General features: G+C 49.5%; 1 protein-coding gene and 1 pseudogene across 5 annotated transcripts in view; one reads left to right on the top strand and one right to left on the bottom strand.

Annotated features, from left to right (window-relative positions):
* Nucleotides 1-15,147, top strand: part of ferry3 (FERRY endosomal RAB5 effector complex subunit 3) — a 117,620-nt gene that overhangs the window by 6,774 nt on the left and 95,699 nt on the right. The window lies entirely within an intron of this gene.
* LOC147105684 (uncharacterized) lies at nt 3,193-13,190 on the bottom strand (annotated as a pseudogene).

The following is a 15,147-nucleotide window of genomic DNA, read 5'->3' as shown; positions in this document are numbered from 1 at the left end:
CGGATTTTTTGATAAACCGGCACCTCGTCGGTGCCGGATAAAAAAGAGTTTCCTGTAGCATCTTACTCAAGGGCGATTTCAAGGAATGCTCCAACATGCTCAGCTATGGAGTGATGGGATAGTGGTCTGCACTTGCAATTACCTACATGATGATAAGGTCCTGATTTCAAATGTGCTATCCTGGACAGAGGCCAGGAAAAGTTTATGGGAGCAGTAATTCCACTAAAACTACATGGCCCATAATTTTAATGGAATCCTTTCATTTGCTCTGTGAATATTAGGAGGGTCTTGTTTCTCAACAACATTCCTTTACTTTCCTTCATCAAACAGCAATAGTGAATAACACTGCATGCCAGTTTGGTGGCAATCCACACTCAATCAATGGAAGCCCAGACGCACAGGCCAAAGTACCAGTACTAACATTCCAAACGCACACACATACCCCTATAAAATGCAACATGGTATACAAGATTGCAACTACAAGACCAATCTGGTAACGGCTCCAACAGGCCATTTCGACCCGGCTGAGCACACTGGATACAGCAAAGGCTATGGGCCCCGACAACATCCCGGCTATTGTGCTGAAGACTTGCGCTCCAGAACTAGCCGCGCCTCTAGCCAAGCTGTTCCAGTACAGCTACAACACTGGCATCTATCTAACAATGTGGAAAACTGCCCAGGTATGTCCTGTCCACAAAAAGCAGGACAAATCCAATCTGGCCAATTACCGCCCCATCAGTCTACTCTCAATCATCAGCAAAGTGATGGAAGGTGTCATCAGCAGTGCTATTAAGCGGCACTTACCAATAACCTGCTCACTGATGCCCAGTTTCCGCCAAGACCACTTGGCTCCCGACCTCAGTACAGCCTTGGTCCAAACATGGACAAAGGAGCTGAATTCCAGAGGTGAGGAGAAAGTGACTGCCCTTGACATCAAGGCAGCATTTGACCGAGTGTGACATCAAGGAGCCCTAGTAAAACTGAAGTCAATGGGAATCGGTGGGGGGGGGAACTCTCCACTAGCTGGAGTCATACCTAACACAAAAGAAGATGGTTGGAGGTCAATCATCACAGCCCCAGGACATCGCTGCAGGAGTTCCTCAGGGCTGTGTCCTAGGCCCAACCATCTTCAGCTGCTTCATCAATGACCTTCCCTCCAACATAAGATCAGAAGTGGGGATGTTCGCTGATGACTGTACAGTGTTCAGTGCCATTCGCAACTCCTCAGATAATGAAGCAGTCCATGCCCGCATGCAGCAAGACCTGGACGATATTCAGGCTTGGGCTGATCAGTGGCAGGTAACATTCGCGCCACACAAGTGCCAGGCAGTGACTATTTCCCAACAAGCGAGTGTCTAACCACCGCCCCTTGACATTCAACGGCATTACCATCGCCAAATCCCCCACCATCAATATCCTGGGAGTCACCATTAACTGGACCAGCCACATAAATACTGTGGCAACAAGAGCAGGTCAGAGGCTGGGTATTCTGCAGTGAGTGTCTCACCTCCTGACTCCCCTAAGCCTTTCCACCATCTACAAAGCACAGGTCAGGAGTGTGATGGAATACTCTCCACTTACCTGGATGAGTGCAGCTCCAACAACACTCGAAGCTTGACACCATCCAAGACAAAGCAGCCCGCTTGACTGGCACCCCATCCACCACCTTAAACATTCACTCCCTCCCCCACCGGCGTGCCGTGGCTGCAGTGTGTACCATCTACAAGATGCACTGCAGCAACTCGCCAAGGCTTCTTCGGCAGCACCTCCCAAACCCGCGACCTCTACTACCTAGATGGACAAGGGCAGCAGGCGCATGGGAACACCACCACCTGCAAGTTCCCCTCCAAGTCACACACCATCCTGACTTGGAAATATATCGCTGTTCCTTCATCGTCGCTGGGTCAAAATCCTGGAACTCCCTCCCTAACAGCACTGTGGGAGTACCTTCACCACACGGACTGCAGCGGTTCAAGGTGGCTCACCACCACCTTCTCAAGGGGAACTAGGGATGGGCAATAAATGCTGGCCTTGCCAGTGACGCCCACATCCCATGAACAAATAAAATAAAACCAACACATTAATCAGAGAATTTTGTCCCTATACTGTCACAAAAATCCAAAACATCCCCCGCCCCCCCCCCCCAACTAGGAAACCGTCATAACTGTACCTCAAAATTGAACCTTTTTTGGAATTTCTAGCCCAGCTTTAAAAAAAAGGTATAATTGGAAATCTTTTTGAAATTCAGTTGGATACAATGTGCTGATCCAGTGTTGGGACACACAAATCTCCTGATCACTTATTTGTGACTAGAGTGATGTATGCATTTTTGACAAGAGGCCTATTGAAGAGTATCGGAGGTAAAGTGGGGTAAGCAGTCTATGATCTTTGGGATCGGCCGGATGGATGGAGGGGGCCATTTCTGGTCCTGTATACTCGCTCGCATGTTCCAAAAAGAAATTGTGCCAGATTGGTGGGGAGGGGAGTGGTTAACTATGTTGAGTGTCTTTATACACCAACAAACAAACATAAAATGAAGTGAAAGAACAAATAGCAAGTGTAGTAACTGTTGTAATGTAGGGAAAGGTGGCCCCACAAACAGCAATGAGATAAATGATCAGATAATCTATTTTTTAATTATATTTGTTGAGGGATAAATACTGGTTAGGACACTGGGAGAACTGCCCTGCTCTTCTTTGCATAGTGCCAAGGGATCTTTTACATCAGAGGGCAGATACGGCCAAGGTTTAACGTCTCATCCAAAGGATGGCACCTCTGCCTGTGCCACATTCCCTCAGTACTGCACTGGAGTGTCATCCTGGATTATGTGCTCAAGTCTCTGCAGTTGGGTGTAAACCCACAACCTTCTGACTCGGGCGAGAGTGCTACCAAGGCTGACGACAGACAAAATAAAATAAAGATAAAATAAAAACACTACTCTGCTGACTGCTCATTTTTAATTTGCAGATTTTTGAATGTTATGATTGGTAGCTTTAATTCCTACTTGCTGATTGGCATCGACCTATTTAGTTGTGGTTTGTTGCTGTTTTCTGAAAATTAAATTTTAACCAATTGGGTGAAAGTGCCAGAAATTTAAATTGATGCTGGAATATGATGGACAAAAGGAATTGTGATGCCTAAGTGTGACACGCAAACCGCTCACTGGACATGCCTTTTTTGTGATAATGGTTGCTATCCCATGTTGTTGCTCATAGGAGAATATGCTGCTTTACAAGAATAAGGGGATGTAACAGAGAATATTATGGTATATTTTACATGTTGAAAGAGATGCTGGTTAAAAGAACATAAGCATGAATATAAAATAGATCAAATTGTTCCAGAGAAATTATATAGAAATTGATTGATATTAAACTTATTTAATAGTAAAATTAGATTAAATTGCATCTACAATGGTTAATCTATGTCCCTGGAGATCTCTTGTTCTGTTGTAGGTAGGGTTGTAGCCTTAGTGTCTCCTCTGCTAGGTGCACTGGGAGTTGGTCCTAGTGTTTGTGAGGTTTCTGTGTCCTTGCTCACCTCGCCAGGTGCCACTATCTCTGCGTGTAGGGGGTGGCGTGTGCCCAGTCAGCTCTGCCCCTGACTGTCTCTGAGCGGTTCGAATCGCTCCCGTACCCCCTGGGTTCTAGACACCGGACTTAGGTACAGGCGGCGATACAGAAATAGAGTAGACCACTGGTTTGGTGCAAGAAAACCGTAATTTTATTAAAGGCACAACAATGTAACAACACTGGAAATTACTAGGATAATTTACATGCATATAAAAGTACACTTAGTTGGGAATGGGGAACACACGGCACATCGAGGGAACAAACACATTAAAAATCCCCTTACCCTTGTCCCACCCCCAATACCTAACTAGATTGAGCTAAGAGGGGCCAGGGATTTATGTTCACCAATGGGGTTTCCTTGACAGTTCGAAACCTGTCGATTAAGTCGGTTGCAGTTTTTGGGGTTCGCTCTTTGGGGCCTGCCGTCCCCACGTGGTCTCAGTCTTGGGAACTGCGAAGGTTCCTCAGTTGGGTTGAGTCCGCTGATGCAGTAAGGGCACGGTTATGGATTTTCCCGGTAAGTCCCCTTTTCTTTTGGCAGAAATAGGGACAGTAAAGTCTTTTGTTGGATACCTTAGGTTGTAGAGTGGAAACCTCAGGTTTTGTTCTTCTTGCGGTGGCTTGGTCGTCGAGTTTCGTCGTGGCTGGGCTCGGTTGGCGGCCTTTGGTGTCAGCTTTGTCGTGTAAGGCTGCGGTTGCGGCCTAGTTGTCCTCGGTTGAGCCTGCCCCGCTGTGCTGTCCCTCTTGACCTTGCTGTTTGGCTTCGTTCCTTGTCGTGCCCCAATGGCTGGCCCTCTCCTGCCACGCGTTTGGCCCCCGGTGTTATGGTGGGCGTCCTCGGTGTCAGCGCGGGATGAGAAGAGGAGAGAGAGAGCGCTTGGCTACCGGTGGGCCTACAATTATACCGGTTCTTCACCCCCTTATCTGCGTGCCAAATCAGGTCAATTCTTTGTTTAATTTTTGGCAGGCTCATCTAAAGTGATTACAGTCATTCACTTTAACTGTTTCTGGGGCGGTTGTCTCCTTGTTTTAATGGCTTCAACATCCTAGCTGTTTGTTATTTATGAATTGTAATCGGCGTTCATCCTGTCTTGGTGGCTACTTCGAACTGTAGCTGATTATGTATGCAAAAAGTTAATGGCCTCAGGATTACATCTATCCTGAGTTAAACTGTTTCAAGATGAAGGATGCATATTCTGTGTTTATCTAGTGTCTGGCTTTTAGAAATAACAAAGTCCTTCACACAGATCCATGTATGTTAGGTTTCGTTTCCCGATTTGAATGGGCCTGCTTCTCCAGGGCCTTGCTTTTTTTAAATCCTGCAGGCTTCTGTCACGAGGTTTCAGAAGCCATTTTCTTTCGGGTACCCTTTTTAATAACTTGTCCATTCAGGGTCCCTTTCTTAGCAACTTTTGGGGAATGTGGGAATTTTGAGAACCCTACACTGATGTACTATTTGTGTTCCCAGTTCCTAGTGCGTGTTTTTTTTCCCCTATGTGTCTCCTTTTTGTTTCTTTTTCTTTGACACTTTTTTTCTCAATGTGATATAATTTCTGTTTTGCTCTATGGTTTAACATCTCATTGAAAGGATAGTATACTTCTGATAAGTCAGTACTCCCTAAGTAGTACACTCAAGTATTAGCCTTCATTATGTGTTCGAGTCTTGAAGTGCAGCTTAAACTCACAACCTTCTGCTTCAAACGGAAAAAGCTAGCCAAGCTGACAAATGGTATTTGGAAAAAGACATTGCTTATTATACTTTAAAGCTGGGTAAAGAAGATTAGAGTTCTGCTTTGCCTGGCCAGCGATTTATGTGGAACTGTAACACTTAAGAATTAATAAGCACCATTTCCTCACTGAATTAGCAACATAACATTTTTTGTAAGTGGATTGTGTCCTTTACAACCTAAAACTATTTCATTCTGCGTTCCAGTACTAACACAACCCGGCTCTAGCAGTTAACCTTGATTGCTTGTGGAATTTATGTACATGGTAAATGTCACACACTAGATCAGCTTCAGAAAGGCTAAAATAATCCAATTAATTGTGTTGCAATTACAGCAGGAAAAATTTTCTGCAGATACTTTCGAGCACAGTAGTAAATTTATATGAAAGATCTAGAACCAGAACTCTCCAAGCTTCAGATTTTTTCCAGTTTAAAAACAAGCCTTTCAGCAAATATTTCTTTCATTTAGACTTTTTAAATCGTCCTTCCTTCCTGCTATATACAGAGCTACAGTCTCTTGAAATATTGTCATGTCTTATAGGGAAATATGCCAGTGAAAGGCTCATTTATCTAGAAATCCCAGCAGAATTGAGGAACACCAAAAGATCCTCTTGTGGTGGAGCCACTAAGGGACTCCGATCAATTGTATATAATTCCCTTTAATAATATGTTGGCTACAGCCTGAGTCTGTATCTTTGTTTTCACTGTTTACATGTACAGAGCGCAATCACTTTAATAGCGCGGGTAAACGCGATGACGTCACGCCGTTCATCACGTGATCCCCCACCGGCGGGAAAAACGTGATGACGTCAGCCACGGGACCGCCCAAGCAGCCCTCGTGGAGCCTCCGAACTGACTAGACCTATATTCGATGTTCTCCTGTAGTTATCCGTTAAACTCTCTTCGTTTTCATTAAACCTCGTTTATTTGATCGCCTGAGTGGACCTCAGTCTTTTGATAGGAACTAGACATTCCTACGTTGGTGACCCCGACTTTTGCGAATGGTTTTCGCAGAAGTTACTGAACATGGAAACGAACGCCGTTGCTTTGAAGCTACCACAGTTCTGGGAGCAACAGCCAGCCGCGTGATTCATCCAGGCTGAAGCCCAGTTCGCAATCAGAAACATCGTTGCGGATCAGATCCGTTACTATTACGTGGTCTCCGCCCTCGACAGCGCCACAGCCTCGCGGATCGTCAGCCTGCTTGGTAATCCACCAGAAGATCGCAAGTATGAAACGATAAAGGCGCGGTTGTTACAGGTCTTCGGGCTCACGAAGTCGGAGCGCGCCCGCCGGCTGCTCGCTATGCCCGGCCTCGGGGACTCCAAGCCGTCCGAGCTCATGAGCCAAATGCTCACGCTCCCGGGCTCCGAACCGGAATGCTTCCTCTTCAGGGAGCTATTCCTCAGCCAGCTACCGGAGCAAGTTCAGGCTGCCCTAGCCAGGTCGGAAGTCACAGACTGCGCAGAGCTGGCTGCCGAAGCGGACAAGATTTTCGTGGTGACACAGCTGTACTGCGCTGCCACGAGGCGCCCATCCCCCACAGACGCTGCTCCAACCCCTCAACCTGCGGGGTTGTGCTTCTACCACGCCCGTTTTGGCGCGAAAGCAAGATGCTGCCGCCCTCCCTGCAGCTTTTTGCTCAAAAAAAAAAAAAAACAACAGCAACCCTGTCGAAAGAGGACCGGTTATAACGAGCGCCCCGTGGCTGCGATGGCAATCGGTAATTCGGGAAAACTCTTCTTCATCACCGACTCCCTATCTGGTCGACGTTTCCTCTGCGACACCAGGGCGCAGTGTAGCATCCTACCCGCGTCAAATCTTGATCTACAAGCCGGGGGGCACGGCCTCTCCCTCGAGGCGGCTAATGGCGGGGCCATTCGGACCTTCGGAAGACGGCGGGTCCAGGTGTGCTTCGGCGGCCAGCGGTTTTACTGGGATTTCATCACGGCCAAAGTATCTCAAGCCATCCTCGGGGCGGATTCTTTGTGCGCCAACGGCCTCCTGGTGGATGTAAGGCACTGCCGGTTGATCAATGCGGCCACTTTTCACTCCATCCCATGCCACTGCGGTAACGCCGTGTCGCGCACTGTCTCCTGTGCGTTCCCACCTCCGGATGACTTCACTCGCCTCCTCGGAGATTTCCCAGACCTGACCAGACCCACTTTCTCTTCCACGGCCACGAAACATGGTGTCGAACATCACATCACCACTACTGGCTCCCCGGTCTATGCACGGGCCCGGCGCCTCGAACCTGGCAAGCTCGCGGCTGCGAAAGCGGAGTTCGACACAATGGAGCGGCTAGGGATTATTCGCCGGTCGAATAGTCCCTGGTCTTCGCCTCTCCACATTGTTCCGAAACCTGGCGGCGGATGGCGACCTTGCGGCGACTACCGACGCCACTACTCCTGAGCGGTACCCAATCCCTCATATTCAGGATTTCTCTGCCCATTTGGCGGGAAATACCATTTTTTCCAAAAGCCGACCTTGTCCGTGGCTACCACCAGGCCCCCGTGCACCCGCAAGACATCCCGAAAACTGCAGTCATCACCCCATTCGGCCTGTTTGAATTTCTGTGAATGCCGTTTGGATTGAAGAACGCTGCACAGGCTTTCCAGCGCTTGATGGACTCCGTGCTTCGGGACCTCAAGTTTCTATTCGTCTATCTCGATGACATCCTCATCGCCAGCCCTAATAAAGAGGAGCACATCTGCCACTTACGCACCCTCTTTAGACGCCTCAGTCAACACGGCTTGATCATCAACCCGGCCAAGTGCCAGTTCGGCCTGCAGCAGATTGATTTCTTAGGCCATCGCATCACATCGGACGGCGCAATTCCCCTGCAAACGAAGGTGGAGGCGGTTACTTCTTTCCCGCGCCCGCAGACTGTCAAGGCCCTGCAGGAGTTCCTCGGGATGGTAAATTTTTATCACCGGTTCGTCCCTAATGCAGCTCTGCTCATGCAGCCCCTGTATGAGGCCCTCAAGGGCAAGTCCGGCAAGGATCCGATCAGCTGGACGGTCGACATGGACCGGGCATTCGTCGACACAAAAGGCGCCTTAGCCAACGCAACCATGCTGGCGCACCCACTGCCAGGTGCCACCATCGCCCTTACCACCGACGCGTCAGACTACACCATCGGCGCAATGCAGGAACAGTGGGTGAATGGGACGTGGCAACCGCTGGCGTTTCTCAGCCGTCAACTACGGCGAAACGAACAGAAGTACAGCACGTTCGACCTGGAGTTGCTGGCCCTTTTTCTGGCCATCCGCCATTTCCGGTTCTTGCTAGAGGGACGTCCGTTCACGGCTTTTGTTGTCCATAAGCCACTAACGTTCGCTATGGCCAAGACCGCCGAACCGTGGTCAGCTCGGCAACAACGTCAGTTGACGTTTATCTCAGATTCACCACTGACATTCAGCATGTGTCCGGTAAAGACAACCTGGTGGCGGATTGCCTCTCCCGCGCGACCGTTCATGCAGTCCAGCTCGGCATCGACTATGCCCTCGTGGCTGCGGATCAAGCCTCGGATCCGGAAGTCCAATCTTACAGAACCAACCCCTCTAGCCTCCAAGCGGCCAACGTCAAATTCCATGCCGCGGGCACTACGCTACTCTGCGACGTCTCCATATGAGATCCTCGCCCTATCGTGCCGGTTGCCTGGCGCCGAAAAGTTTTTGACGCCATACAAGGGTTGTCGCACCCTGGCATGAAGGCCTCGCAACTGCTGATGTCGTCCAAATTCATGTGGCGGGGCATGCACATGGATGTCCGCGACTGGGCCAACACCTGCGTGGTCTGCCAAAAGGCCAAGGTGCAGCGTCACGTCAAGGCTCCATTGGCCACTTTTGCTGTTCCGGAATGTAGGTTTGATCATGTGCATGTGGACCTGGTGGGGCCACTTCGCCTTCGCACGGGTTTACTCATCTTACAATGGTGGACCGCACCACTAGATGGCCTGAGGCGGTTCCTTTGTCATCCACCACTTCCGCGGACGTCGCCAGGGCATTCATCTCCTCTTGGGTCGCCCGTTTCGGGGTACTGGCGGACATCTCGTCTGATCGTGGGCTGCAGTTTTCTTCTGAGCTCTGGAACGCTGTGGCTCAGGGGCTCGGCGTCAAGCTACATCGCACCACTGCCTACCATCCACAGGCGAATGGCCTGTGCGAGCGATTCCACAGGTCGCTCAAAGCCGCACTGCGAGCCAGCCTTCAAGGTGCGGGCTGGGTGGACAGGCTTCCATGGGTCCTTTTGGGTCTTCGTACGGCACCTAAAGAAGATCTTCAATCGTCCTCGGCGGAGCTCGTATATGGCCAGCCGCTACGCGTACCAGGGGATTTCCTTCCGACTCCAACAGAGCCATGGTCCGCATCCCAGCAGCTCATCAGCCACCAGGAGGCAGCCAGAAGTTTCGCTCCAGTGCCTACGTCGCATCATGGCTTGCAGAGCTCCCACGTCCCAGCTGAGCTGAAGAACGCTGACTATGTGTTTATCCGCCACGACGCTCATCGGGACCCGCTCAAACCCCCTTACACTGGTCCTTTCTGCGTGCTAGAGCCAGGAGACAAAAGTTTTTCGGTCGATATCTGAGGTAAACCAGACCACATTTCAGTTGACCGGTTGAAGCCGGCACACTTGGACCTTGACCGCCCAGTCGAGATCGCACAACCGCCGAAACGTGGCCGACTGCCCACAGTCGCCGTGCCAGATCAAACGCAACCGCCCGCCAGCTCGCCCGCCATCCATCAGCTTCCACTTCAAGGCTACAGAAGTCACTCTGACAGGCTTGTCAGGCCTCCTTGCCGTTTTACTTTTGCTGTTAAAGACAATTCTGGGGGGGCGCATGTGGCGGAGCCACTAAGGGACTCTGATCAATTGTATATAATTCCCTTTAATAATATGTTAGCTACAGCCTGAGTCTGTATCTTTGTTTTCACTGTTTACATGTACAGAGCGCGATCACTTTAATAGCGCGGGTAAACGCGATGACATCACGCCGTTCATCACGTGATCCCCACCGGCGGGAAAAACGTGATAACGTCAGCCACGGGACCGCCCAAGCAGTCCTCGTGGAGCCTCTGAACTGACTAGACCTATATTCGATGTTCTCCTGCAGTTATCCGTTAAACTCTGTTAGTTTTAATTAAACCTCGTTTATTTGATCGCCTGAGTGGACCTCAGTCTTTTGATAGGAACTAGACATTCCTACACTCTTGTTTTAAACAATTGTGTGGTTTGAAAATAGGCCTGTAAATCAATTGTGATCAAAGTAATACAAAAAGAAAATACTACAGATGCTGGAAATCTGAAATAAGAACAGAAAATGCTGGAAATACTCAGCAGGTCAGGCAGCATCTGTGAAAAGAGAAACAGAGTTAACGTTTCAGGTCGATGACCTTTCATTAGAACTGGAAAAAAGCAGGAAATGGAACAGATTTTTAAGCAAGTGTAGGGGCTGGGAAATGGGGGAGGGGATGAAAGAACAAAAGGGAAGGTCTGTGATAGGCCGGAAGGCAGGAGAGGTTAAGAGACATTAAGGGATATTCAAGGCAAAAGGAGATGGTAATGGGACAGGTTAAGAAACAAAGGATGGCTCTAGATGAAGTGTAAATTGCGCTGGCAGAATGAAAGACAGCTGCCATGTGGGGGAGAAGAAAAGAACAAAAGTGTGGATAAAATAAAAAAAATATATATATGTTATGATCTGAAATTGTTGAATTCTGTGTTGACCCCAGAGGGCTGTAGAGCGCCTAATCGAAAGATGAGGTGCTGTTCCTCGAGCTTACGCTGAGCTTCCGTGGAACAATGCAAGAGGTCGAGGACGGTGAGGTCTGAGTGGGAGTGGAGCGGTGAATTAAAGTGACAGGCGACCGGAAGCTCGGGGTCCCCCTTACGGACTGAACGGAGGTGTTCCACAAAGCGGTCACCCAATCTGCGTTTGGTCTCCCCAATGTAGAGGAAACCGCATCGTGAGCAGCGAATACAGTATACTAAATTGCAAGAAGTACAAGTAAATCGCTGTTTCACTTGGAAGGGGTGTTTGGGGCCCTGGACAGTGGGAAGGGGAGAGGTATAAGGGCATGCGTTGCATCTCCTGCGCTTGTATGGGAAGGTGCCGGGCGAAGGGGAAGGAGTGTTGGGGGCGATAGAGGAGTGGATTAGGGTGTCGAGGAGGGAGCGTTCCCTACGGAATGCTGAAAGGGGAGGGGAGGGGAAGATGCGTTTGGTGGTGGGATCACGCTGGAGGTGGCGGAAATGGCGGAGGATGATGCGTTGAATGTGGAGGCTGGTGGGGTGAAAGGCGAGGACAAGGGGAACTCTATCGTGGTTCCGGGAGGGAGGGGCAGAGGTGAGGGCAGAAGTGCGGGAGGTAGAACGGACACGGTTAAGGGCCGTGTCAACCACTGTAGAGGGGAATCCTCGGTTGAGGAAAAAGGAAGACATGTCGGAAGCACTGGTATGGAAGGTGGCATCGTCAGAGCAGATGCGGCGGAGACAGACAAACTGGAAGAATGGAATAGAGTCCTTACAGGAGGCAGGGTGGGAGGAAGTGTAGTCCAGGTAGCTGTGGGAGTCAGTGGGCTTGTAGTGAATGTTGGTCAATAACCTATCCCCAGAGATGAAGACGGAGAAGTCGAGGAAGGAAAGAGTCGGAGATGGACCATGTGAAGGTGAGGGAAGGGTGGAAATTGGAAGCAAAGTGAATGAAATTATCTAGTTCAGGGCGAGAGCAGGAAATGGCACCGATCCAGTCATCAATGTACCGGAAAAAGAGGTGAGGGAGGGGACCTGTGTAGGACTGGAACAAAGAGTGTTCCACATATCCCACGAAAAGGCAGGCATAGCTAGGACCCATGCGGGTTCCCATAGCCACACCTTTTGATTTGGAGGAAGTGAGTGGAGTCAAAGGAGAAGTTGTTCAATGTGCGAACAAGTTCAGCCAGGCGGAGGAGGGTGGTGGTGGATGGGGATTGGTTGGGCCTCTGTTCAAGGAAGAAGCGGAGTGCCCTCGGGCCATCCTGGTGGGGGGTGGAGGTGTAGAGGGATTCTACGTCCATAGTGAAAAGGAGGCGGTTGGGGCCAGGAAACTGGAAACTGTTAAAGTGGCGGAGGACTTCGGAAGAGTCACGGATGTAGGTGGGAAGAGACTGGACAAGGGGAGAAAAGATAGAGTCGAGATAGGAAGAGATAAGTTCCGTGGGGCAAGAACAGGCTGAAACGATGGGTCTACCAGGGCAGACCTGTTTGTGGATCTTGGGAAGGAGGTAGAAGCGGGCTGTGCGGGGTTGGGGAACTATGAGGTTGGTGGCCGCGGGGGGAAGATCTCCAGAGGAGATGAGGTCAGTGACAGTCTTGGAAACGGTGGCTTGATGTTCGGTAGTGGGGTCATGGTCCAGGCGGAGGTAGGAGGAGGTGTCGGAGAGTTGGCGTTCAGCTTCCGCTAGTTAGAGGTCGGTTCGCCAAACAACAACAGCACCATCCTTGTCAGCAGGTTTAATGACAATGTCGGGATTGGATCTGAGAGAATGGAGTGCTGCAAGTTCAGAGGGAGGTAGGTTGGAGTGAGTGAGGGGAGCAGAGAAATGGAGACGGCCGATGTCATGCCGGCAGTTTGCAATGAAAAGATCTAGAGAGGGTAAGAGGCCAGAGGGAGGGGTCCAGGTAGAACGAGAATTCTGAAAGTGGGAGAAAGGGTCAACCGTGCAGAGGGAAGACTCCTGGCCAAAGAAGTGGGCACGGAGGCGAACGTGGCGGAAAAAGAGCTCAGCATCGTGCCAAGCTCGAAATTCATTGAGGTGGGGGTGTAAGGGGATGAAGCTCAGGCCTTTGCTAAGGACTGATTATTCGGGGTCCGAGAAGGGAAGGTCAGAGGCGATAGTGAGAACACGGCAGGGGGTCAGATTGGGAGAAGGGATGGAGTCAGAGGAAAGTGATGGGGAAGAAGGTTCCGGAGGGGCGTTGGTGTCCAAGAGTTGTTGAAGCGTGCAAACCTTGACACCTGAAAGGAAGAAAAAAAAGTTTTTTGTTAAAGCGCCGGATGAGGCGAAGGATGAAATGGAACTGCGAACCAGGACAGCTTTGAGATAGAGTGAGTCGGTGCTGCTGAAGAGAGAGGTCGCGAGTGTTCATGTGGCGTCGCATGGCATTCAGCATGGATCTCAGGATAAAAAGTAATGAATGGCCATAATGCGGATTCTCAGAATGTTTCTTTAAGATTTGCAATATCGTGAAGTACCCATGGAAGTGCCAAGAAGAGGTAAAAACTGTCTGAAATCTTAAATAAAAACAGAGAATAATGGAAATATACAGCAGGTCAGTCAGCATCTGTAAAGAGTAAGAGAGGGTTTGCCATTTTGGGTGTGTATCCTTCATCAGTGTGTTTACAAACTTACCATTTTTTTCTGTCATTCAGGCCAGGATTTTACTTAAATATTTTAATTATTCAGGTAAAGCTTGAGATCAAAACCCTGATGTTTAAACTACTATTTTGACATTTTTGGAAATGTTTATAAATTGTGGGAATCAACTTTATATGGAGTGGATGCATCTGTGTAATTTATAACCATGACGTACTGATTTTGAAGCAGTTGTTTAAACTTCGAACAGCAGCATAACTAGGCGTACACAGTTGTGTACACTTTTTATCCCCTAAGGAAGCAAATCATCTGTTGTTTTGCTATCGTATGTTGAATCATGAGTTTGTCTGCAAATGCTGATTTACGGCCCCAAGGGGTCTGGCCAGAAAATTATTGTACTCCATTCACTGACTTCACAGCCAGTTCTGGCTGCATCCCCTACCTAACCAAACTTTGTGCTACAAGTAAGAATTCCTAGTCTCACAGTAAACCAGAAATTCCCACAGGCAGCACAGGGTCCCAGAATAAAAGACCAGTGTTGGGTGAATGCTTCACCTAGGACTACTCTTGCCACAGTACTGAAACGGCTCTCATCAAAGTCACAAATTACATCCTTTGTGACTGTGACAAAGATAAACTATCCCTCCTCGTCCTTCTTGACTTGTCTGCAGTCTTTGACACGGTTGACCACTCCATCCTTCTCCAATGCGCCTCCACTGTCACCCAGCTGGGTGGGACTGCACTCGCCTGGTTCCATTCTTGTCTATCTAATCACAGCCAGAGAATCACCTGCAATGGCTTCTCTTCCCGCTCCTGCATCGTTACCTCTGGTGTCCCCCAAGGATCTATCCTTGACCCCCTCCTATTTCTCATCTACATGTTGCCCCTTGGCGACATCATCCGAAAACACAGCATCAGTTTCCACATGTACGTTGACGACACCCAGCTCTACCTCACTACCTCTTCTCTCGACCCCACCACAGTCTCTAAATTGTCAGACTGCTTGTCCGACATCCAGTTCTGGATGAGCAGAAATTTTCTCCAATTAAATATTGGGAAGACCGAAGCCATTGTTTTCAGTCCCCGCCACAAACTCTGTTCCCTAGACACTGACTCCATCCCTCTCCCTAACATCTGTCTGAGGCTGAACCACACTATTCGCAACCTTGGTGTCATATTTGACCCTGAAATGAGCTTCCGACCACATATCCGCAGCATAACAAAGACCGCCTATTTCCACCTCCGTCTCCGTCCTTGCCTCAGCTCATCCACTGCTGAAACCCTCATCCATGCCTTTGTTACTTCTAGACTTAACTATTCCAAAGCACCCCTGGCTGGCCTCCCACATTCTACCCTATGTAAACTTGAGGTGATCCAAAACTCGGCTGCCCATGTCCTAACTCGCACCAAGTTCCGTTCGCCCATCACCCCTGTGCTCGCTGACCTACATTGGCTCCCGGTTAAGCAGCGCCTCAATTTCAAAATTCTCATCTGT

The sequence above is a fragment of the Somniosus microcephalus genome, chromosome 17, assembly GCF_052327205.1.
Source record: "Somniosus microcephalus isolate GS21.2 chromosome 17, FLI_Smic_1.0, whole genome shotgun sequence".
Classification (NCBI taxonomy): Eukaryota; Metazoa; Chordata; class Chondrichthyes; order Squaliformes; family Somniosidae; genus Somniosus; species Somniosus microcephalus.
This window is presented reverse-complemented; position numbering and strand designations above follow the sequence as displayed.